At 44.7% G+C, this 23,584-nt stretch overlaps 1 long non-coding RNA gene across 1 annotated transcript in view; it reads right to left on the reverse strand.

Annotated features, from left to right (window-relative positions):
• Positions 1-11,189: 11,189 nt before the first annotated feature.
• Positions 11,190-23,584, reverse strand: part of LOC143804889 (uncharacterized) — a 34,311-nt gene continuing 21,916 nt past the window's right edge. Inside the window, exon 5 of the long non-coding RNA XR_013221123.1 lies at positions 11,190-12,785. This is a non-coding gene — a long non-coding RNA (uncharacterized LOC143804889). The remainder of the gene's footprint in view (positions 12,786-23,584) is intronic.

Genomic DNA, 23,584 nt, shown 5'->3' on the forward strand with positions numbered 1-23,584 from the left:
CCCCTGATACCCCAATACTGAGCCGCTGCTGCCGTATGTGTCCCTATTACTGCACCTGATACCCCAACACTGAGTCGCTGCTGCCGTATGTGTCCCTATTACTGCCCCTGATACCCCAATACTGAGCCGCTGCTGCCGTGTGTCCCTATTACTGCACCTGATACCCCAATACTGAGCCGCTGCTGCCGTATGTCTCTATTACTGCCCCTGATACCCAATACTGAGCCGCTGCTGCCGTATGTATCCCTACTACTGCCCCTGATACCCCAATACTGAGCCGCTGCTGCCGTATGTGTCCCTGTTACTGCACCTGATACCCCAACACTGAGTCGCTGCTGCCGTATGTGTCCCTATTACTGCCCCTGATACCCCAATACTGAGCCGCTGCTGCCGTATGTGTCCCTATTACTGCACCTGCTGAGTGGTTCTCTGTGCCCTCTAAATTCTAAAGCACCCCTCTAAAATATAGTAATGCCGGGTGCAAGTGCCCTAGAAAACAGTGCCCATATTTTGCCCCCTAGAAAGTAATATTGCCCTGTGTACCCTTTGATAGCCACAGTAACCTGCGTTCCCCTATAACAATAAGTGCCCACTTTACATTTAATAATGTCCTGAGTCGCTCCCCTATTCACAGCATGATGCTCCCTTACAGTATATTGACTCCTTAGTAGCCCCCAAACTGTTTGATGGCTCCAACAATTGATAATGACCCCCACACTGTAATCTCCATACTGTATGATGGCCCCTAGATAGCCTCCATATACAGTAGCATAATGCACCAAATAGTCCACAATATAGTATAATGCACTCCCCATAGGCAGACTCTATAGCATATGGCAGCCCCCATAGGCAGACACTGTAATTAGGCAGCACCCCCATAGTCAGACCGTGTAATAAGGCATCATCCCCATAGTCAGACCCTGTAATAAGGCAGCACTCCTATAGGCAGACCCTGTAATAATGCAGCACCACCATAGTCAGGCCCTGTAATAAGGCAGCCCCCATAGACAGACCCTGTAATAAGGCGGCAGATCCCCATAGGCAGACCCTGTAATAAGGCAGCACCCCTATAGGCAGACCCTGTAATAAGGCGGCAGATGCCCATAGGCAGACCCTGTAATAAGGCGGCAGATCCCCATAGGCAGACCCTGTAATAAGGCAGCACCCTCATAGTCAGACCCTGTAATAAGGTAGACCCTGTAATAAGGCGGCAGATCCCCATAGGCAGACCCTGTAATAAGGTGGCAGATCCCCATAGGCAGACCCTGTAATAAGGCAGCCCCCCATAGTCTGACCCTGTAATAAGGCTGCCCCGCCATAGGCAGACCGTGTAATAAGGCAGCCCCCATAGGCAGCACTCCCATAGTCAGACCCTGTAATAAGACAGCACCCCCATAGTCAGACCCTGTAATAAGGCAGCCCCCTTAGTCAGACCCTGTAATAAGGCAGCACCCCCATAGGCAGACCCTGTAATAAGGCAGCACCCCCATAGTCAGACCCTGTAATAAGACAGCACCCCCATAGTTAGACCCTGTAATAAGGCAGCACCCCCATTGGCAGACCTTGTAATAAGGCAGTGCCCCCATAGTCAGACCCTGTAATAAGGCAGCACCCCCATAGTCAGACCCTGTAATAAGGCAGCCCCCATAGTCAGACCCTGTAATAAAGCAGCCGCCAGTCAGACCCTGTAATAAGGCAGCCCCCCATAGGCAGACCCTGTAATAAGGCAGCACCCCCATAGTCAGACTCCGTAATAAGGCAGCCCCCCCATAGTCTGACCCTGTAATAAGGCTGCCCCGCCATAGGCAGACCGTGTAATAAGGCAGCCCCCATAGGCAGCACTCCCATAGTCAGACCCTGTAATAAGACAGCACCCCCATAGTCAGACCCTGTAATAAGGCAGCCCCCATAGTCAGACCCTGTAATAAGGCAGCCCCCATAGTCAGACCCTGTAATAAAGCAGCCGCCATAGTCAGACCCTGTAATAAGGCAGCCCCCCATAGGCAGACCCTGTAATAAGGCAGCACCCCCATAGTCAGACTCCGTAATAAGGCAGCCCCCCCATAGTCAGACCCTGTAATAAGGCAGCCCCCATAGTCAGACCCTGTAATAAAGCAGCCGCCATAGTCAGACCCTGTAATAAGGCAGCGCCCCCATAGTGAGACCCTGTAATAAGGCAGCGCCCATAGTCAGACTCCGTAATAAGGCAGCCCCCCCATAGGCAGACCCTGTAATAAGGCAGCAGCACCCATTAAAAAATAAATAAATACTCACCTCTCTTCTTCCTGGTTCCTGCGCTGCGCCCGATGATCTCCTGACAGCGGGCGCCGGGCAGTGATGTCATCGCGCCCGCTGTAAGTGTCGGCGATGTCAGACGCCGACACTGATGGGGATGATGGGAGAAGGAGCGCAGCGCTCCTTCTCCCATCAATGCGATCAGCTGTATCGGCTAAATGCTGGTACAGCTGATCTTCAGATGACGGGCGGAGGGCCACTGCTGGCACCAGGCCCCCCTGCCTGCTCAGGGGCCCCATAGCGGCTGGGCGGCAGAGCAGGGAGATCGATCCTCCCTGCTCTGCCGCAGAATGTAACTATCGGCTGCCGCGCCGATACAGTTACAGTAGCGTAGCTCCGGGTGGGCCCCCTCAGAGCACCGGGCCTGGGGTGCCTGCACCCTCTGCCCCCCATAGCTATGCTACTGGTTATGGCCTATTCTATTGATGGTGATAACATGGTGATAACATGGTAACTTGTTTTCAATAGACAACCCTTTTATACAACCCCTGGCAAAAATGATAGAATCACCGGCCTTGGAGGATGTTCATTCAGTTTAATTTTGTAGAAAAAAAGCAGATCACAGACATGGCACAAAACTGAAGTAATTTCAAATGGCAACTTTCTGGCTTTAAGAAACACTAAAAGAAATCAAGAACAAACATGTGGTTGTCAGTAATGGTTACTTTTTTAACCAAGCATAGGGGAATAATTATGGAATCACTCAATTCTGAGGAAAAAATTATGGAATCATGAAAAAAATACAAACAAAAAAACCCTCCAACACATCACTAGTATTTTGTTGCACCACCTCTGGCTTTTATATCAGCTTGCAGTCTCTGAGGCATGGACTTAATGAGTGCCAAACAGTTCTCTTCATCAATCTGGCTCCAACTTTCTCTGGTTGCTGTTGCCAGATCAGCTTTGCAGGTTGGAGCCTTGTCATGGACCATTTTCTTCAACTTCAACCAAAGATTTTCAATTGGATTGAGATCCAGACTACTTGCAGGCCATGACATTGACCTTATGTGTCTTTTGTCAAGGAATGTTTGCACTGTTTTTGCTCTATGGCAGGATGCATTATCATCTAGAAAAATGATTTCATCACCCCCAAACATCCTTTCAATTGATGGGATAAGAAAATTGTCCAAAATATCAACATAAACTTGTGCATTTACTGAAGATGTAATGACAGCCATCTCCCCAGTGCCTTTACCTGACATGCAGCCCCATATCATCAATGACTGTGGAAATTTGCATGTTCTCTTCAGGCAGTCATCTTTATAAATCTCATTGGAATGGCACCAAACAAAAGTTCCAGCATCATCACATTGCCCAATGCAGATTCGTGGTTCATCACTGAATATGACTTTCATCCAGTGATCCACAGTCCATGATTGCTTTTCCTTAGCCCAGTGTAACCTTGTTTTTTTTTGTTTAGGTGTTAATGATGGCTTTTGTATAGCTTTTCTGTATGTAAATCCCATTTCCTTTAGACAGTTTCTTACAGTTCGGTCACAGGCGTTGACTCCAGTTTCCACCCATCCGTTCCTCATTTGTTTTGTTGTGTATTACCTGTTTTGGAGACATATTGCTTTAATTTTCCGGTCTTGACGCTTTGATGTCTTCCTTGGTCTACCAGTATGTTTGCCTTTAACAACCTTCCCATGTTGTTTGGATTTGGTCCAGAGTTTAGACACAGCTGACTCTGAACAACCAACATCTTTTGCAACATTGTGTGGTGATTTACCCTCTTTTAAGAGTTTGATAATCCTCTCCTTTGTTTCAATTGACATCTCTCATGTTGGAGCCATGATTCATGTCAGTCCACTTGGTGCAACAGCTCTCCAAGATGAGATCACTCCTTTTTAGATGCAGACTAACGAGCAGATCTAATTTGATGCAGGTGTTCTTTTTTAATATGAAAATTTACAGGGTGATTCCATAATTTTTTCCTCAGAATTGAGTGATTCAATAATTTTTCCCCTATGCTTGGTTAAAAAAGTAACCATTACTATTAATGATTTCTTTTAGTGTTTCTTAAAGCCAGAAAGTTGCCATTTGAAATGACTTTAGTTTTGTGCCATTTCTGTGATCTGCTTTTTTTCTACAAAATTAAACAACTGAATGAACATCCTCCATGGCTGGTGATTCCATAATTTTTGCCAGGGGTTGTATAAGAAATATAAGACATGAATATCAAGATGAAAATAGTAATGGATACTTGTGCTTCAGCCACATATAAGATAGAAATAGCAGAACAGTAAAACACTCACATTTACACAGGGCAAACATTTGATATGTTATAGTCCTCGTATATATGAAATTGTTGCCTTCAAGAACTGTTATTGCATACCTCCCAACTTTTGAAGATGGGAAAGAGGGACAAAGTTTGCGGCGCGCTAAGCGTGCCGCGGCAAATTTTAGGCCGCGCCTCTGACCACACCCATTCATAATTAGTCACACCCATATCCACGTCCCAACCACACCCATTTAGCACTGCTGATCACACTGTTTCATATACAATAGTTATAAACAAAAAAATATGGCCACACAGTGCTCCATACCGTATAATGACCACACATGATGCCCCATACTGTATAATGGCCACACATGACGCTCCATACTGTATAATGGCCACACATGATGCTCCATACTGTATAATGGCCACACATGACGCTCCATACTGTATAATGGCCACACATGATGCTCCATATTGTATAATGACCGCACATGATGCTCCATACTGTATACTGGCTGCACATGATGCTCCATATTGTATAATGACTGCACATGATGCTCCATACTGTATAATGGCCACACATGATGCTCCATACTGTATAATGGCCACACATGATGCTCCATACTGTATAATGACCGCACATGATGCTCCATATTGTATAATGATCGCACATGACGCTCCATACTGTATAATGGCCACACATGACGCTCCATACTTTATAATAAACACACATGACGCTCCATACTGTATAATGACTGCACATGATGCTCCATACTGTATAATGGCCGCACATGATGCTCCATACTGTATAATGACGGCACATGATGCTCCATACCGTATAATGACCACACATGATGCCCCATACTGTATAATGGCCACATATGACGCTCCATACTGTATAATGGCCACACATGATGCTCCATACTGTATAATGACCGCACATGATGCTCCATATTGTATAATGACCGCACATGATGCTCCATACTGTATACTGGCTGCACATGATGCTCCATATTGTATAATGACTGCACATGATGCTCCATACTGTATAATGGCCGCACATGATGCTCCATACTGTATAATGACCGCACATGATGCTCCATACTGTATAATGACCGCACATGATGCCCCATACTGTATAATGGCCACACATGATGCTCCATACTGTATAATGAACACACATGACGCTCCATACTGTATAATGACGACATGCATACCGTATAATGGCCGCACATGATGCTCCATACTGTATAATGACTGCACATGATGCTCCATACCGTATAATGGCCGCACATGACGCTCCATACTGTATAATGACTGCACATGATGCTCCATACTGTATAATGACCGCACATGATGCTCCATACTGTATGATGACCACACATGATGCTCCATACTGTATGCTGGCTGCACATGATGCTCCATACTGTATAATGGCCACACATGATGCTCCATACTGTATAATGGCCACACATGATGCTCCATACTGTATAATGGCCACACATGATGCTCCATACTGTATAATGACCGCACATGATGCTCCATACTGTATGATGACCACACATGATGCTCCATACTGTATGCTGGCTGCACATGATGCTTCATACTGTATAATGACCGCACATGATGCTCCATACTGTATAATGGCCACAGTTCTCCATACTGTATAATGACATACAGGCACGCAGCTCACACACATGCACACGCACACAGCTCACACACACGCAGCACACACACAGCTCACACACGCACGCAGCTCACACACATGCAGCATCACACACACAGTATCACACATACACACGCAGCATCACAAACGCAGCTCAAACACATGCAGCTTTGACACAAATGCATCACATACGCAGCCATCACACACACACACAGCCATCACACACACACGCAGTCATCACACACACACGCAGTCATCACACACACGCAGCCATCACACACACACACGCAGCCATCACATACACACACGCAGCCATCACACACACACGCAGCCATCACACACACACGCAGCCATCACACACACACGCAGCCATCACACACACACACGCAGCCATCACACACACACACGCAGCCAACACACACACACACGCAGCCATCACACACACACACGCAGCCATCACACACACACACGCAGCCATCACATACACACACGCAGCCATCACACACACACACACACGCAGCCATCACACACACACGCAGCCATCACACACACGCAGCCATCACACACACACACACGCAGCCATCACACACACACACGCAGCCATCACACACACACACGCAGCCATCACACACACACACCCAGCCATCACACACACACCCAGCCATCACACACACACAGCCATCACACACACACGCAGCCATCACACACACACACGCAGCCATCACACACACACACACCCAGCCATCACACACACACACAAACAGCCATCACACACACACACACACAGCCATCACACACACACCCAGCCATCACACACACCAGATACCTCATACACACATAACACACACACAAATGCAGCATCACACACACACAATGACACACACATGCAGCATCAGACACACACACACATCTCACACACACACATCACACACACACACAATCTCCTCTGTGGTGCAGGGGCGGCTGATCTGTCCATGTGCAGCTCTTCAGTTTTTCCGGCTGCTCACAGCTCTGCACTGTCCCGGCACCTCCCCCGTCTCTCCTTCTCTGCCGGGATAGCAGCTAAGAGCAGGAGAAGCCGGAGCTCCGTGCACACACAGAAGGAAGTGAGTCGCTGACCTCTCATCTTGATCGCTGCTGGCTCTCTGCCTCAGCGTGGCAGCGCAGCGCAGCGCGGCACAGGGGGCGGGGGCGGGATCGGTCGGGAGGAGACCCAGCATGTATAAGAAAAAAAAAACAGCCACAAACCTAAGCTACTCAGGTGCCGCCCCCTGCATTGTCCCCGCCCTAGGCACGTAGTGCGGGACATTAGTGTCCCGCCCGGGATCCCGGGGCTGACTGTCAAAATCAGGACAGTCCCGCGGGATCCGGGACGGTTGGGAGGTATGTTATTGTATTGTGGTATTTTGTGTATAGAACTGTTATTTTCAAAAAAATAAAGGAAAATAGACACAATGTTTGTTATTCCAACATACAATTGTGCTCAAAAGTTTACATAGCCAGCAGAATTTTTGCTTTCTTGGCCTTTTTTTCAGAGAATATGAATGATAACACCAAAACTTTTTCTCCACTCATGGTTAGTGGTTAGGTGAAGACATTTATTGTCAAACTACTGTTTTCTCTTTTTAAATCATAATGACAACCCAAAAGTACACACGCTCTTTTACTAGTGTGGTATTGAGTCGCCCGCCAGGGCCATGGGATACCCGGTGCCGGGTCCGGTGTTCACAGAGGGATGTCACGGTGGTGACCCGATCCGTGGCCCTGGGTGCCCATGTAAAAGGGGAAATTGAATAAAGTTTATGTTCGTGACGCCACCTGTGGTATTCGGTCAGTGGGGACCGATGCTGCTTAGAGAGGTCCACTGGGGTGATGTTTTGGCAGCTAGATGGTATAACTTCCCGCAGGTGAAGTATATCCCCAGGGTTCCCGGTGTGTAGATGGAAGATGGTGAATGGTGCATTAAATAACAAGGACACAGGTTTGCAGTCTCTTTACCTTGATTACAGAAGACTTCAAGCAACGTGACTAAGCAGCTACCTTGGTGTTCACTGGAGCCTCTAGTGGTGAGGTCAGGCTTGTGCAACAGGTAGCTGCCAGGTACCACTCCAGGGTGGTGATTGGCAGTAGCAGCTGATCCCACAGGGGGACAGGACACTAACGACAGGTGCAGATGGGTACTGTAGATAGCTGATGTTCGGACTGGCAAGTACTGGTGGGCACGGATGATGTACAGGCAGGCACGGCTTGCATTTTGGCAGGCAGGCGGGCGTGGCTGGTACTCAGGCCAGCATGCAGGCACAGTTCAGACTGGACGAGCAGGAACAGTTTCGGGAAGGACTGGGACACAGGCAAGTACGAGGTCAACACAGGAACAGATAGAACTCAGTTTAGACAGGACAAACAAGGAGCCACAGAGCCGGAACGGGAGCAGAGCAGGGCCGCAGAAGCGGAAGAGGAGCAGAGCAGTGCTGCAGAGGTGGAACGAGAGCAGAGCAGGGCCGCAGAGGTGGAACAGGAGCAGAGCCGCTGATGTGGAGAAGGAGCAGAGCAGGGCCACAGAGGCAGAACAGGAGCAGAGCAGGGCCGCAGAGGTGGAACGGGAGCAGAGCCGCTGATGCGGAGGAGCAGAGCAGGGCCACAGAGGCAGAACGGGAGCAGAGCAGGACCAGAGAAGCAGAACGGGAGCAGAGCAGAGCGGCTGGTGCGGAGAAGGAGCAGAGCAGAGCCGCAGATGCGGAGAGGGAGGATCAGATTCACACAAGTACTTACATTGAAGTAACAAGTGTACACCAGGGGCACTAACGTTGTGCAGGGCCAACCGGATAGAGTCAGGTGCTGGTACAGGTACTGCGAGTTAAAGGATAGACACAGCAGGGTAGGGAAGGCTCCAGACAAGGATACAAACAAGTTCAGGTATAGGACTTAGTTTAGACATGGGAAAGGTAGGATACAGGTACAGACCTGGGTATACAGCCCCCAGAGTGGCGGAAGCAAAAGCAGAAACAGGACAGGACCTGGCAACTCAGTAGTAGAACACAGACTGAGTGAGAATGTTGCTCAGGTATTTTCCCATTGGTGGGGATGCCTTAAGTACCCGCTGCCTCTTGGCAATAGGCTAGGGACACATTAGGAATGCGCACACTGTCCCTTTAAGAATCAGGAAGTGCACCGCCCTAACCACAGTCAGGAAGTATGCATACACCAAGCAAAGGACACATGGTTTACAACATGGGGCAGTAGGAGGGCAGAACTTACAGCATGGCCCGGAGTGGTGAGTAAGTCAGTATATCAACCTGATGGGAGATGGAAAGTCATGCAGTGATGTCAGCAGGGATGTTACATTGTCCACTACTAGGACAACCCCTTCTTGATCAAAATGTTTGGCCACCATAAAATAATAAAGTCTATACTCACCTCCCTTGCCGGAGCCATTCCCGCAGTGTCAGCACTTGCTCTCTCCGGGCTTGGGCTAATCTCTGATTTCCTCTTCATGCTCAATATGACACGAGGCGGGGACAGTGACACCAGCGCTGACTGGATGCTAGGGTCACATGTCAAAACACAGCATGAGAGCTCTGAGGACAGAGTGAACACCGAGGGAACGACGCCGTCAATCTAGGTGCGTATAGGTTTTATTATGTTATCAGGGCCAAGCGTGGGGTATGAGAAAAAGTTGTCCAAGTAGTGGACAACTTCTTTAAGTTTAGGGACCCACTAAAAGTTTTGCTGTGACGTGGCAGTGGGCGTCATACAGTCTGATCATAACACTTATTAAAAAAAAACCTGGTTCAGTTTTTTAAATTTTTACTTAGCTGCAGTAGATCAGTGGATGTGCGGTTTATGACTTTTTTTATACAGTTATGTTGGATTCAATATAATTTCTGTTGCGTGGAAAGTTCTGCATTAATTCTCAGCCCTGAAGATGAGCCTGTCTAATCCACTGTAATTGAATTCTCCTTGAATTTTACAAAAACTTGTATTGTCCAAAATGTTTATTTTGCCATTCGATCCACAAGAATTCAACAAAATGGAGGCCAAATACTACCGTCATTTTGCTGAGCTGTAGAAGGGCAAGCAAATTGTTAAAAATAAAACCAGTGGTTGCCTCACTACTTACCTGTCCGGCCATCCTCACATCCCGCCAGTCCTTCCTCTGAGCCTCTTCTTTTCCCCTTTACAAGTCACATGGATTCCCTTTTCACTGTAGGATAGGATTTCCAGCATGACCAGGCCTCTGACATCTGACAAGTGTCATGCAATTTACAGCACGACTTCCAGTGATGTCTGAGGCCTGGTCATGCCAGGAATCCTGGCCTGGAGTGAAGAAGCTGAGAGAATGCATGCAACATAGAAAGAGGAAAGAATAGGAGAACCATTTGAAGCGCCAAACCCTAGAGCATAATAAGGAACATTCAATATGCTGTAAATCACATTTTCCTGGAACACCTGAGTGATCTGGCAAATTTGAATGTTGGCAAATCCGCTCATCTCTGTTCAGCAGCCAACAGCAAAGATGATGGAAACAACTAAGGGCTGGACACCATCTTTCAAAGAATCCCATTACTGCCACTTGGGTTGCTTCTATGGTACACCCCTGAGCAAGACGTATACATCTGCATTACACCTGAGACTTACATCTCCGAGGCCCCAGTGCAAAATCTCTACCTGGAACCTCCTCACAACATTTTCATCTTTTTAAATTACTGTATTTTTTGGACTATAAGATGCACTTTTTCCCCCAGATTTGGGGGGAAAATGGGGGTGCGTCTTATAGACCGAATGCAGCTTACCAAGGGGGTGGTGGTTGCAGAAGTTGGGCGAACCTGCGTTCCTGAGCTGGGAGAAGGTGGTGTTCGGCATCAATGGGCCCCCATTTGACGCATTGCATTTTTTCCCCTATTTTCCTCCTGAAAATTTGGGGTGCGTCTTATGGTCCGAAAAAAAACATGGTAGGTCATTTTTATTGATACAAATACAGAAATCAAAATAAAGACACAATCCTTTGACTAATGTATGGTAACACCCACTTGTCAATTTATTCATAAATGTTCAGGAGGAATAAGAGGAACATCACACTGTAGAGTTATAGGAAAAGATATTCACGTGCTGAGGTTGCAGAAGATACAAATGACTGGTAAGGCATGAGTGGGCCGACGGCCGGACATGGGAACATACCCTTAGGCAGTTCCATAAATCTCCCACATTGTATTTCAAATAATTTGCTACTTTACATAATTAGATTTAATTTACATAATTAGGATTAGTTTTATAGATTTATTGTTAGAAACTTTTGTATTGTGTTCATCCATTTTTAGATGAGGCGATATTACTCCAGCTAATAAGCCAACCAAAATTTCTTAAGTAGAGAGCTCATCAGACCATGTGGTGACAGCCTTATATGAAGAAACGAGAGGTCCAGGTAAAGTGCTCACCTGAGAGAGTTGTGTAGGTAGTACAAGTCCCGTAAAAGCTCCGTACCGGCAGCTGCCGCCTCACGGCTGGTGATGGCCTCCACCAAGATGCTTGACCAGAGGAGACAATTCACTCTTTCAGGCTGCACCACCTTGATCCAGACATGAGTTTGATAGTTTTTATTCCACAACGTGTTTCAATGTCGGCCTGTCGTCTTCATCAACACACCAATCCGGCATCGAAGCACGTTGTGGAATAAAAACGCCTTATTATATCTTCAGATGAAGGATCTTTATTTTGTAGTGCAGCCTATAACAGTGAATTGTCTCTTCTCACCACACATGCATTTCTTATATTCTCGATAATCACAATTTGATTTCCTTAAAGGGATCCTGTCCACTTCCCCAAGTCTCCCACACTGCCAACATTTCTTTATTACACTGTTAATATAGCTTAAAATAAACCCCTTTGGGTGACTTTTTGCTTTATATGTTACCCTAATATCATTTTATAAGTTGGCCAGTGATACAAAGCAAGGGGGCAGGTTTGAAACTATATTAAAAGTTGAAGATATACTTTGAGGAGGTTTGGGGGACATTTGGAAAGTGACTGGTTTCCTTTAATTGAATTTTTGTTTTTGCTTACATTCCCACAGTGACCTGAAAACACCTTATTTTTATACCTATATATTTTGTCCACATCACCAGGTCTGGACTGGTCCACGGGAGGACAGGAGAATCCTCCGGTGGGCCCCTGTGAAGGAGCGCTAATAAGTACTGCTGTTGCACTTGATTCACAATTTGCAGAAAAAGGTATAATATAATCATTCATTAAACAAGCTAGCCAAATTAATATTACATAGGGGAAAAGTACATTTGTGTACAGGGTCAGGATATTTTTGCATGTAGTTGAACGGTGGGCACAAAGAATTAATGTTACTGGTGGGCCTTTACCAAACCAGTCCGACACTGCACATCACCATTATAGTTCTTCAAATTCTTGCACGAGTAAGTATTTAATCCTTTGTGACACCAGTCCTCAAACAGCTTATCACAACTCCTCCAAGCATGAAAATACAGGATCCCCAGGCAAGTCCATAGCCCCAGCTGAACTGGGAATCGGGAAGAAGAAATTTTGCCGCCTGAAACTTTAGGGAAAATAGTATGAGAGCACTGATCTGCAATAAAACTACAGGGAGAAAAAGACAATTTATTAGCAAAGGACACATTTACAGGTTTTAATAAATGCATATGTCTGTATAACATTGTGCGAAAGGATAGCAAATATAGACATTGAGCAAAGAAATGAATCTATACAAAAAGAGAAAAGTATGACGGCACCAGGATAGGTGGTTTTAGATGGCCTTCAAGTGAGCAATTTACTGCGACAATCAAAGTCTTCTGTGGCAATCAGACCAATGGTGGAATACAATCGCACTGCGGTGCTCTACCAAACAGTAATTCGTATTGAACATCCAAAGAAAAAGAAAAGGTGGCACTCACCAAGCGATGTATTAAAAATCCTTTATTCTTCCATGTATTGGAGTAAGGACATGCCTTTAGGGCAAGCAGGTAAACGAGAGGCTGCGGGGAGTGATCCGGACGACGGCCGTTTCGCGCACAATGCGCTTCAACGGGTCCAGTTATGTGACTGGGAAGCAAAACCGTTCCTTTATAGTGAATACAAAAACAGCTGTGTGATATCACTAATTAATCTGTGCCTGGATAAATAGATACAATCTTAAAAAACAGTCATAATCACATAAATATGCAGAACAACAAATATATTGCAATAAACCAGTTATTTCTATAAAAAGACAGACATGTCTAACTTATCATTCAGACCCATTGGACCTTGAGCGTTAGCTCTCAGAATCCATTTTGCTTCCTGTTGTAGGAGAAGCTTGTTAGAATTTCCTCCCCTCGAGGAGTGTTTAACTATTTCCAATCCTGCAAAGTTCAGTAGTCTGGGGTTAGCATTATGCTTTTCCCGCATATGGTTAATCAACCGTAAGGAACCTTTTCCTGAACTAATAGAACTAAAATGTTCTCTAAATCTTGTGCACATTGGACGAATAGTTTTGCCTATGTAGTAAAAATGGCAAGGACAATAAAGAATATATTCAACATTTTTACTCCTACAGGAAATGAAATCTTTAGTAATATGTTCTATAGGACCTATTTTTAACGGACTATGTATTAAATGAAACTGGCAATAATTGCAATTTCCGCATCTGTAATTACCTGAACTGGAGGTGGTTTTTAACCAATTTTTGTTCCTCCGGTACTATGCGATTCTGCACCAACATATCTCCCAGATTTTTTGTGCGTCTATACGCAAATTGTGGATTGCCAATATTCATTCTGGCTAGATCCCGATCTGAGTGCAAAATGTGCCAGTTCCTTCTAGTGGCTGTGTGAACAGCTCTGTCCATTGGGCTGTGCTTAAAATTAAAAATCACCTTCTGTTCAGTTTTAGCTTTCTGGATGTCTATAGATTTATCCTTATATCTTTGCTTTTTAAGGAGATCGGTCTGTGTGACATTTTCTGCGCGTTTTTCTGCCTCATCAAGTAACAATTTCGGGTAACCCCTCTCCAAAAAACTTGACTTTAGATTTTTTAATTGTCCCTTATATACCTCATCTACATTAGTAATCTTACGATATTGGAGCATTTGGCTATAGGGCAAACCACGTTTTGTGTGAAAGGGGTGTGCACTTTCAAACAGCAACATATTATTTGTGGCTGTTGATTTTTTGTGTACACAGGTATTGATGTGTCCATCCACACTGTCAATCTTCACGTCCAAAAAAACTAAACTGTTGCCTCCAAAACAGGGTGTGAACCGCATGTTTTCAACATTCGCAGTATTTAAGTAATTTACAAATTCCTCAAATTGTTCTTTTGTCCCATCACATATAATAAATATGTCGTCAACATATCTTAAAAGCAACGTATATGTTTAAGAAGAGGATTAAGGGAGCTATAGATGTATTTATTTTCAAAAACCGCTATAAATAAGTTGGCAAAAATGCATGCGACCGGCGTACCCATAGCGGTACCGGTCTTTTGAATATACCACTTTTCAAGAAATTTAAAGGTATTATGTGATAATACAAAATGTAAACCTTCTAGGATAAAAGAAATAAGACTCTGATCTATGTCACTATATTTCAATACCTTTTCAATGGCTTATATGCCTATATTTTGTGGAATACGAGTATATAGGCTAACAACATCTATTGAAGCCAATGAAAAGGTAATTTGCCAATCATATTCTTTCAAACCCGACAAAAAATCCCCAGAATCTTTAACAAATGAAGGTACTTGTCTCAATAGTGGTTTTAATAACCAATCCAGGTATTGTGATAGCGGCTCAGTTAAAGAGCCAATCCCTGATATTATAGGGCGCCTTGGAGGTTTTATGGGATCTTTATGTATCTTAGGGATACTGTACCAGAACGCCATGTGGGGAAATTCAGGGAATAGATTCTCCCCTCTTTTTTTAGTCAAAACTCCAAGTGTTACATATTTATTTAATAAAGTTCTAAATTTTTCTCTATGTTTAAAGATTGGATTTCCATCTAGATGTGCATAGGTGTCAGAATCATTTAGTTGGGATAAAGCTTTTTCTATATAGTAACTACGATCAAGTAGAACAATATTCCCACGTTTATCCGCCTTGCGGAACACTACATCTGACCATTTTTTCATTTCCTGTAACGCACTCCTTTCTTGCTTTGTTAAGTTCTGATTAGGGGGATGATAAAGAATCACCTCCACGTCTCTGATGACTGAGTCGTGACAGAGGTCGATAGCATTCCCCGGAGAAATAGGCATGTAGTTAGAATGTACACCACCCTTAAACGGAACATTAGCACCTTGTGTACTACCTACATGAAAAGGTTCATCTATACTTTTCTGTTATGGTTCTCAATGGCAAGAGAACATAGCCCAGCGAACATAAGAACTAGCTCTTGGAAGGATGGAAACTAAACTGACCATGAACTAAACCTGCCGCACAATTAACAGTAGCCGGGTAGCGTTGCCTACGTTTTATCCCTAGACGCCCAGCGCCGGCCGGAGGACTAACTAATCCTGGCAGAGGAAAATACAGTCCTGGCTCACCTCTAGAGAAATTTCCCCGAAAGGCAGACAGAGGCCCCCACATATATTGGCGGTGATTTTAGATGAAAAAGACAAACGTAGTATGAAAATAGGTTTAGCAAAATTGAGGTCCGCTTACTAGATAGCAGGAAGACAGAAAGGACACTTTCATGGTCAGCTGAAAACCCTATCAAAACACCATCCTGAAATTACTTTAAGACTCTAGTATTAACTCATAACATCAGAGTGGCAATTTCAGATCACAAGAGCTTTCCAGACACAGAAACGAAACTACAGCTGTGAACTGGAACAAAATGCAAAAACAAACGAGGACTAAAGTCCAACTTAGCTGGGAGTTGTCTAGTAGCAGGAACATGCACAGAAAGGCTTCTGATTACAATGTTGACCGGCATGGAAGTGACAGAGGAGCAAGGCTAAATAGCGACTCCCACATCCTGATGGAAACAGGTGAACAGAGGGGATGATGCACACCAGTTCAATTCCACCAGTGGCCACCGGGGGAGCCCAAAATCTAAATTCACAACAGTACCCCCCCCTCAAGGAGGGGGCACCGAACCCTCACCAGAACCACCAGGGCGATCAGGATGAGCCCTATGAAAGGCACGGACCAGATCGGAGGCATGAACATCAGAGGCAGTCACCCAAGAATTATCCTCCTGACCGTATCCCTTCCATTTGACCAGATACTGGAGTTTCCGTCTGGAAACACGGGAGTCCAAGATTTTTTCCACAACGTACTCCAACTCGCCCTCAACCAACACCGGAGCAGGAGGCTCAACGGAAGGCACAACCGGTACCTCATACCTGCGCAATAATGACCGATGAAAAACATTATGAATAGAAAAAGATGCAGGGAGGTCCAAACGGAAGGACACAGGGTTAAGAATCTCCAATATCTTGTACGGGCCGATGAACCGAGGCTTAAACTTAGGAGAAGAAACCCTCATAGGGACAAAACGAGAAGACAACCACACCAAGTCCCCAACACAAAGCCGAGGACCAACCCGACGCCGGCGGTTGGCAAAAAGCTGAGTCTTCTCCTGGGACAACTTCAAATTGTCCACTACCTGCCCCCAAATCTGATGCAACCTCTCCACCACAGCATCCACTCCAGGACAATCCGAAGATTCCAACTGACCAGAAGAAAATCGAGGATGAAACCCCGAATTACAGAAAAAAGGAGACACCAAGGTGGCAGAGCTGGCCCGATTATTGAGGGCAAACTCCGCTAAAGGCAAAAAAGCAACCCAATCATCCTGATCTGCAGACACAAAACACCTCAAATATGTCTCCAAGGTCTGATTCGTCCGCTCGGTCTGGCCATTAGTCTGAGGATGGAAAGCAGACGAGAAAGACAAATCTATGCCCATCCTAGCACAGAATGCTCGCCAAAATCTAGACACGAATTGGGTTCCTCTGTCAGAAACGATATTCTCCGGAATACCATGCAAACGGACCACATTTTGAAAAAAACAGAGGAACCAACTCGGAAGAAGAAGGCAACTTAGGCAGGGGAACCAAATGGACCATCTTAGAGAAACGGTCACACACCACCCAGATGACAGACATCTTCTGAGAAACAGGAAGATCCGAAATAAAATCCATCGAGATGTGCGTCCAGGGCCTCTTCGGGATAGGCAAGGGCAACAACAATCCACTAGCCCAAGAACAACAAGGCTTGGCCCGAGCACAAACGTCACAAGACTGCACAAAGCCTCGCACATCTCGAGACAGGGAAGGCCACCAGAAGGACCTTGCCACCAAATCCCTGGTACCAAAGATTCCAGGATGACCTGCCAACGCAGAAGAATGAACCTCAGAAATGACTTTACTGGTCCAATCATCAGGAACAAACAGTCTACCAGGTGGGCAACGATCAGGTCTATCCGCCTGAAACTCCTGCAAGGCCCGCCGCAGGTCTGGAGAAACGGCAGACAATATCACTCCATCCTTAAGGATACCTGTAGGTTCAGAATTACCAGGGGAGTCAGGCTCAAAACTTCTAGAAAGGGCATCCGCCTTAACATTCTTAGAACCCGGCAGGTAGGACACCACAAAATTAAACCGAGAGAAAAACAACGACCAGCGCGCCTGTCTAGGATTCAGGCGTCTGGCGGACTCAAGATAAATTAGATTTTTGTGGTCAGTCAATACCACCACCTGATGTCTAGCCCCCTCAAGCCAATGACGCCACTCCTCAAAAGCCCACTTCATGGCCAAAAGCTCCCGATTCCCAACATCATAATTCCGCTCGGCGGGCGAAAATTTACGCGAGAAAAAAGCACAAGGTCTCATCACGGAGCAATCGGAACTTCTCTGCGACAAAACCGCCCCAGCTCCGATTTCAGAAGCGTCGACCTCAACCTGAAAAGGAAGAGCAACATCAGGCTGACGCAACACAGGGGCGGAAGAAAAGCGGCACTTAAGCTCCCGAAAGGCCTCCACAGCAGCAGGGGACCAATCAGCAACATCAGCACCCTTCTTAGTCAAATCAGTCAATGGTTTAACAACATCAGAAAAACCAGCAATAAATCGACGATAAAAGTTAGCAAAGCCCAAAAATTTCTGAAGACTCTTAAGAGAAGAGGGTTGCGTCCAATCACAAATAGCCTGAACCTTGACAGGATCCATCTCGATGGAAGAGGGGGAAAAAATATATCCCAAAAAGGAAATCTTTTGAACCCCAAAAACGCACTTAGAACCCTTCACACACAAGGAATTAGACCGCAAAACCTGAAAAACCCTCCTGACCTGCTGGACATGAGAGTCCCAGTCATCCGAAAAAATCAAAATATCATCCAGATACACAATCATAAATTTATCCAAATAATCACGGAAAATGTCATGCATAAAGGACTGAAAGACTGAAGGGGCATTTGAAAGACCAAAAGGCATCACCAAATACTCAAAGTGGCCCTCGGGCGTATTAAATGCGGTTTTCCACTCATCCCCCTGCTTAATTCGCACCAAATTATACGCCCCACGGAGATCTATCTTAGAGAACCACTTGGCCCCCTTTATGCGAGCAAACAAATCAGTCAGCAGTGGCAACGGATATTGATATTTAACCGTGATTTTATTCAAAAGCCGATAATCAATACACGGCCTCAAAGAGCCATCTTTCTTAGCCACAAAGAAAAAACCGGCTCCTAAGGGAGATGACGAAGGACGAATATGTCCCTTTTCCAAGGAGTCCTTTATATATTCTCGCATAGCAGCATGTTCAGGCACAGACAGATTAAATAAACGACCCTTAGGGTATTTACTACCCGGAATCAAATCTATGGCACAATCGCACTCCCGGTGCGGAGGTAATGAACCAAGCTTAGGTTCTTCAAAAACGTCACGATATTCAGTCAAGAATTCAGGAATCTCAGAGGGAATAGATGATGAAATGGAAACCACAGGTACGTCCCCATGCGTCCCCTTACATCCCCAGCTTAACACAGACATAGCTTTCCAGTCAAGGACTGGGTTATGAGATTGCAGCCATGGCAATCCAAGCACCAACACATCATGTAGGTTATACAGCACAAGAAAGCGAATAATCTCCTGGTGATCCGGATTAATCCGCATAGTTACTTGTGTCCAGTATTGTGGTTTATTACTAGCCAATGGGGTGGAGTCAATCCCCTTCAGGGGTATAGGAGTTTCAAGAGGCTCCAAATCATACCCACAGCGTTTGGCAAAGGACCAATCCATAAGACTCAAAGCGGCGCCAGAGTCGACATAGGCATCCGCGGTAATAGATGATAAAGAACAAATCAGGGTCACAGACAGAATAAACTTAGACTGTAAAGTGCCAATTGAAACAGATTTATCAAGCTTCTTAGTACGCTTAGAGCATGCTGATATAACATGAGTTGAATCACCGCAATAGAAGCACAACCCATTTTTTCGTCTAAAATTCTGCCGTTCACTTCTGGACAGAATTCTATCACATTGCATATTCTCTGGCGTCTTCTCAGTAGACACCGCCAAATGGTGCACAGGTTTGCGCTCCCGCAGACGCCTATCGATCTGGATAGCCATTGTCATGGACTCATTCAGACCCGCAGGCACAGGGAACCCCACCATAACATCCCTAATGGCATCAGAGAACATAGCCCAGCGAACATAAGAACTAGCTCTTGGAAGGATGGAAACTAAACTGACCATGAACTAAACCTGCCGCACAATTAACAGTAGCCGGGTAGCGTTGCCTACGTTTTATCCCTAGACGCCCAGCGCCGGCCGGAGGACTAACTAATCCTGGCAGAGGAAAATACAGTCCTGGCTCACCTCTAGAGAAATTTCCCCGAAAGGCAGACAGAGGCCCCCACATATATTGGCGGTGATTTTAGATGAAAAAGACAAACGTAGTATGAAAATAGGTTTAGCAAAATTGAGGTCCGCTTACTAGATAGCAGGAAGACAGAAAGGACACTTTCATGGTCAGCTGAAAACCCTATCAAAACACCATCCTGAAATTACTTTAAGACTCTAGTATTAACTCATAACATCAGAGTGGCAATTTCAGATCACAAGAGCTTTCCAGACACAGAAACGAAACTACAGCTGTGAACTGGAACAAAATGCAAAAACAAACGAGGACTAAAGTCCAACTTAGCTGGGAGTTGTCTAGTAGCAGGAACATGCACAGAAAGGCTTCTGATTACAATGTTGACCGGCATGGAAGTGACAGAGGAGCAAGGCTAAATAGCGACTCCCACATCCTGATGGAAACAGGTGAACAGAGGGGATGATGCACACCAGTTCAATTCCACCAGTGGCCACCGGGGGAGCCCAAAATCCAAATTCACAACACTTTTCCCTGTGTTGCTAAGATGCGCTAGCAGTAACGTATCATTCAAATCGTTTGCATCCATCTGTTGACCTACCATAAAGCCCAAATTACCTATTGGTATTGGGCTTTCTAAATTTACCGTTGTTTCAGCTGCACCTTTATTTTTGGTACTAGCAAAATGCTTTTGTAAATGAAGTTTTCTAATATTTTTAAAGAGATCTATCTTAAATTCCACCAAATCGAATTGTTCTGGTACACAGAAATAAAAACCTTTAGACAAAACCGCAATGTGATGACTATTCAAAGTTCTGTGTGAGAGGTCGGTTTTGAAAGAATATGATTGGCAAACTACCTTTTCATTGGCTCCAATAGATGTTGTTAGCCTACATACTCGTATTCCACAAAATATAGGCATAGAAGCCATTGAAAAGGTATTGAAATATAATGGCATAGATCAGAGTCTTATTTCTTTTATCCTAGAAGGTTTACATTTTGTATTATCACATAATACCTTTAAATTTATTGAAAAGTGGCATATTCAAAAGACCGGTACCGCTATGGGTACGCCGGTCGCGTTTTTAGCCAAATGCTCCGATATCGTAAGATTACTAATGTAGATGAGGTATATAAGGAACAATTAAAAAATCTGAAGTCAAGTTTTTTGGAGAGGGGTTACCCGAAATTGTTACTTGATGAGGCAGAAAAACGGGCAGAAAATGTCACACAGACCGATCTCCTTAAAAAGCAAAGATATAAGGATAAATCTATAGACATCCAGAAAGCTAAAACTGAATAGAAGGTGATTTTTAATTTTAAGCACAGCCCAATGGACAGAGCTGTTCACACAGCCACTAGAAGGAACTGGCACATTTTGCACTCAGATCGGGATCTAGCCAGAATGAATATTGGCAATCCACAATTTGCGTATAGACGCACAAAAAATCTGGGAGATATGTTGGTGCAGAATCGCATAGTACCGGAGGAACAAAAATTGGTTAAAAACCACCTCCAGTTCAGGTAATTACAGATGCGGAAATTGCAATTATTGCCAGTTTCATTTAATACATAGTCCGTTAAAAATAGGTCCTATAGAACATATTACTAAAGATTTCATTTCCTGTAGGAGTAAAAATGTTGTATATATTCTTTATTGTCCTTGCCATTTTTACTACATAGGCAAAACTATTCGTCCAATGTGCACAAGATTTAGAGAACATTTTAGTTCTATTAGTTCAGGAAAAGGTTCCTTACGGTTGATTAACCATATGCGGGAGAAACATAATGATAACCCCAGACTACTGAACTTTGCAGGATTGGAAATAGTTAAACACTCCTCGAGGGGAGGAAATTATAACAAGCTTCTCCTACAACAGGAAGCAAAATGGATTCTGAGAGCTAACGCTCAAGGTCCAATGGGTCTGAATGATAAGTTAGACATGTCTGTCTTTTTATAGAAATAACTGGTTTATTGCAATATATTTGTTGTTCTGCATATTTATGTGATTATGACTGTTTTTTAAGATTGTATCTATTTATCCAGGCACAGATTAATTAGTGATGTCACACAGCTGTTTTTGTATTCACTATAAAGGAACAGTTTTGCTTCCCAATCACATACCTGGACCCGTTGAAGCGCATTGTGCGCAAAACGGCCGTCGTCCGGTTCACTCCCCGCACCCTCTCGTTTACCTGCTTGCCCTAAAGGCACATCCTTACTCCAATACATGGAAGAATAAAGGATTTTTAATACATCGCTTGGTGAGTGCCACCTTTTCTTTTTCTTTGGATGTTCAAAGAAATGAATCTAATAGCACAAATTCCACATACAACTACAGCAAAGGCATTAATGATTAGTGTGGGGTAATAGTTTAAATTATATTAATTAAAATGAAATTCCGAGCATAAATGAAAAACTCAGCTTTTGGCTAGTCACGTGAAGCTTTACATCTCTGAAATGATCGTCCTTTACTAATCACTGACGTTGATAGTTCCACTATTTGCTGTGCTGTCGGCTACATTGCTTATGTCACTGCTTCTTGGTGGGAAGATGACCCTGAGTTGCATAGGCTTTATATAGAGGACAATGGTCATTTCTGAATTATATCATTACAAAACTTTTGACAAAAAGCAGCAGAGGAACAAGCAGGATTCAGAAAAGGCAGAGGAACAAGAGATGTAATTGCTAACACTAGATGGAGAAGACCAAAGAATACAACAAGGAGATCTATTTTTGCTTCATCGATTATAGCAAAGCCTTTGACTGTGTTGATCACCAGAAACTTTGGAATACCATGAAGGATATTGGAGTGTTGAACCATCACATCAGCCTAATTAGGAACCTTTACATCAACCAAGAAGTACTTGTGAACGGAGCACATCAACATGGCATGGTTCAACATAGAGCGAGGCGTCAAACAAGGCTGAGTCCGGTCACCATTTCTCTTCAATTTATATGGAGAAGCTATTTTCAGGAAGGCTGGACTTGTCGAAAAAGAAGAAGGAATCAAAATAGCTGGATGAATTATCAATAATCTTAAATAAGCAGATGATACAACATAAGAGACCACATTCTTGAGTGAATAAACAGTAATTGACTTGTTCTCAAATGTGCATTCTTTTCTCCGAGTGCTCGTTAGTTGAGGGCCTTATCTCTTAATTTGGCCTCACTGGTGATCCTGCGTATCTGACTTTGGGTCAGAGCAAAACAGCTACAACAATAGCCACAAGCATAGATGGACTGAAGGACTTATGGAGTGTCAAAATGGAAAGCGCAAGCATGGGACTGCTACTCAATACAAAGAAGTCAGAAAACTGTAATAAAGTGAAGGTAGCCATGTGAGTCGAATGGTACAGGAGGCCATAGAGAAAATGACTCCGGAGGATAACATCTAGGCTTCCTGACTGTATTTGAGAGGGTGACAGAGAAACTGCCCCCAGAGCAATGGGGAGAGGTCCCAGCTCCATATCTTACTGGGGAACCGCAGAACACGTACTACGACCTTGCCCTTTAGGATGCCAAGGAGTACAACAAGCTGAAGGCATAGATTATGGCACGTTTGGGTGTCACCCTGGC

This window comes from Ranitomeya variabilis, chromosome 2, assembly GCF_051348905.1.
Source record: "Ranitomeya variabilis isolate aRanVar5 chromosome 2, aRanVar5.hap1, whole genome shotgun sequence".
NCBI classification, from domain to species: Eukaryota; Metazoa; Chordata; class Amphibia; order Anura; family Dendrobatidae; genus Ranitomeya; species Ranitomeya variabilis.